The sequence below is a fragment of the Bubalus bubalis genome, chromosome 6, assembly GCF_019923935.1.
Source record: "Bubalus bubalis isolate 160015118507 breed Murrah chromosome 6, NDDB_SH_1, whole genome shotgun sequence".
Classification (NCBI taxonomy): Eukaryota; Metazoa; Chordata; class Mammalia; order Artiodactyla; family Bovidae; genus Bubalus; species Bubalus bubalis.
The window spans coordinates 9,174,063-9,177,747 of NC_059162.1; the positions used below are offsets into that span (position 1 = coordinate 9,174,063).

The following is a 3,685-nucleotide window of genomic DNA, read 5'->3' on the forward strand; positions in this document are numbered from 1 at the left end:
TTGGTGACACCCAGTGTCTTGACAATTTAATATAAATTTGAGGACTTAGAACTAAATGATGTACCATTTTCCAAGGAGAGGTGAAACCAATTACTTAAAAAGTCTACTAGTAATATTGAGAGTATGACAGGTGAGGATATTCAGTCAAATCTGCATACTTAAAAATTGAAAACTGTACATTGAGTTTCAGGTACAATAGTTGCTTTCTACTCGAGGAGATAGATGTTGGAGATTCCAAAAGTTCTTTGCTTAAATGTCTGGAAACAAATTTTCACACATGTATACACAGCAAAAGGGCGTCCCAGGTGGCTCAGTGGTAAAGAATCTGCTTGTAATGCAGAAGATGTAAATTTGATCCCTAAGTTGGAAAGATCCCCTGGAGAAGGAAATCTATTCCAGTATTCTTACATGGGAAATCCCATGGACAGAGAAGCCTGCGGGGCTACAGTCCATAATGTCACAAAGTTGAACACAACTGCAGTGAGTTAGCACACAAACACACACACATCTCTGATGAACACAGATGCAAAATTCCTCAACAAAATATTAGCAAACCAATTGAACAATACATTAAAAAGATCATATGCCGTGACCAGGTAGGATTTACCTCTGCAATGCAAGAATAACTTAACATCTGCAAATCAATCGGTGTGATGCATCACATTAATAGAGTAAAAATAATATGATTGTTTCAGTAGATGCAAAAATTTTTGAAAAAAATTATCATTAATTAATCATAAAAGTTCTCAAAAATAGGTATAAAGGAAATTACCTTAACATTATATAGACCATATATGACAAGCCTACAGCTAGTGTCATACTCAACAGTGAAAACGTGAGTTCCTCTAAAGTCAGGAACAAGCCACTGCCACCACTTGTATTCAGCATAGTAGTGGAAGTCATAGTACTAGCTAGAGTAATTAGACAAGAAAAAGAACTAAAATGCATTCCAATTGAAAAGGAAGAAGTAAAATTCTCTCTGCAGATGATATAATATTACATATAGAAAACCACAAACCCTTCACAAAAAAAAAACCTGCTAGAAATAATAAATTCAGTAAAAATGCAAGGTATAAAACCAATATACAAAAATCACTTGTTTTTATATACATTAATAATGAGCCATAAGAAATTAAGAAAATAATCTTATTTACAGTTGAATCAAAAGAATAAAATATTAATATCTAGGGATAAATTTAATGAAGGAGATGAAAGTTCTATACACAAAAACCATAATACTGCGATGAAATAACTGCATTCATGTATATCTTAGAGAAAGCAGTGATACCTCCTTTCTTGAGGTCAGTTATTAAGGATTCTGAGTGACTGAGTGACTTAACTGAACTGAACTGAACAGTTCAGTTCAGTTAAGTCACTCAGTCGTGTCCGACTCTTTACGACCCCATGAATCACAGCACGCCAGGCCTGCCTGTCCATCACCAACTCCCGGAGTTCACTCAAACTTATGTCCATGGAGTAGGTGATGCCATGCAGCCATCTCATCCTCTGTCGTCCCCTTCTCCTCCTGCCCCCAATCCCTCCCAGCATCAGGGTCTTTTCCAATGAGTCAACTCTTCGCATGAAGTGGCCAAAGTATTGGAGTTTCAGTTCTGTTTAACATCAAAAAGTATGCTGTAAATGTCTTCAAATTTCCTGGAAGTAAACAGATCAGGAATGCTGCTATTTCTTTTTCTTTTCTTTCTTTCTTTCTTTTTTTTTTTTTTTTTGACGTTTTTAAAGCTTTTCTTTTATATACAAAGAGCTAGTACTGTTTCTGCATAAGGCTGATGTGCTGCATAATGTTGATGTGTTCCTTCCATTTAAAGAAGTTCGGTTAGTATAACTTAATGAAGCCGATGTTCTTGGCATGCGGCTGGAAACACTGGCGGCACGTATTGTGGCCCTATTTCTGGATCAGACCATGCTGGTTTGAGCAGATCCAGCAAGAGTGAGAACTGTGGCCAAATTTTCTCAGGTGGCTCCTGTAGAGCTGTTGGTGACCCATGTGGCTTTCTCAGCAGGCAGACGCTTTAACCTCTGAGCCACCAGGGAAGCTCTGGTGTATGCGTTAGTATACAATATCTGTTTTTCTCTTTCTGACTTACTTCACTCTGTAAAATAGGCTCTAGGTTCATCCACCTCATTAGAACTAACTGAAATATGTTCCTTTTTATGGCTGAGTATTATTCTGTTTGTGTATCTGTACCACAGCTTCTTTATCCATTCATCTGTCAATGGACATCTAGGTTGCTTCCATATTCTATTTTAAAGTGCTACAGTGAATATTGGGGTACATGTGTCTTTTTCAATTTTGGTTTCCTAAGGGTATATGCCTAATAGTGGAATTGCTGGGTCATATGGTGGTTTTATTCCTAGTTTTTTAAGGAATCTCCATACTGTCTTCCATAGTGGCTGTATCAATTTACATTCCCACCAACAGCGAAAAATGGTTTCCTTTTTTCCACACCTTCTCCAAAATTAATTGTTTGTAGATTTTTTGATGATGGTCATTCTGACTGGTATGAGTTGGTATCTCACTGTAGCTTTTTTTTAATTTATTTTTTTATTGAAGGATAATTGCTTTACAGCACTTCGTTGTTTTCTGTCAAACCTCAACATGGATCAGCCATCAGTTCAGTTCAGTCGCTCAGTCCTGTCTGACTGTTTGCAACCTCATGAACCACAGCACGCCAGGCCTCCCTGTCTATCACCACTTCCTAGAGTTCACCCAAACCTATGTCCATTGAGTCGGCGATGCCATCCAACCATCTCATCCTCTGTCATCCCCTTCTCCTCCTGCCCTCAATCCTTCCCAGCGTCAGGGTCTTTTCAAATGAGCCAGCTCTTCACATCAGGTGGCCAAAGTATTGGAGTTCCAGCTTCGACATCAGTCCCACCAATGAACACCCAGGACTGATTTCCTTTAGGATGGACTGATTGGATCTCCTTGCAGTCCAAGGGACTCTCAAGAGTCTTCTTTAACACTACAATTCAAAAGCATCAATTCTTCGGCTCTCAGTTCTCTTTATAGTCCAACTCTCACATCCATACATGACCACTGGAATCAGCCGTACGTATACATATATCCCCTCCCTTTTGAACCTTCCTCCCATCTCCTGCCCCATCACACTCCTCTAGGTTGATATAGAGCCCTGTTTGAGTTTCATGAGTCATACAGCAAATTCCTATTGGCTATCTATTTTACATATGGTAAATGTAAGTTTCCATGTTACTCTTTCCATGCATCAAATCCTCTCCTCCCTCTCCCCATGTCCATAAGTCTATTCTCTATGTCTGTTTCTCCATTACTGCCCTGTAAATAAATTCTTCAGAACCATCTTTCTAGATTCTGTACATGTTCATTAGAATACCATATTTATCTTTCTCTTTCTGACTCACTTCACTCTGTATAATAGGTTCTAGGTTCATCCACCTCATCAGAACTGACTCAAATGTGTTCTTTTTTATGGCTGAGTAATATTTCATTGTGTATATGTACCACAACTTCTTTATCCTTTTATCTGTTGATGGGCATCTAGTTGCTTCCATATTCTAGCTATTGTAAACAGTGCTGCAGTGAACGATGGGATACATGTGTCTTTCAACCCTGGATTCCTCAGGACATATGCCTAGGAGTGGGATTGCTTGGTCATATGGTGGTTTTATTCCTAGTTTTTTAAGTAAT

General features: G+C 38.5%; 1 pseudogene; it reads right to left on the reverse strand.

Annotated features, from left to right (window-relative positions):
• Window positions 1-1,834: 1,834 nt before the first annotated feature.
• On the reverse strand, window positions 1,835-2,005 carry LOC102396926 (annotated as a pseudogene).
• Window positions 2,006-3,685: the final 1,680 nt, after the last annotated feature.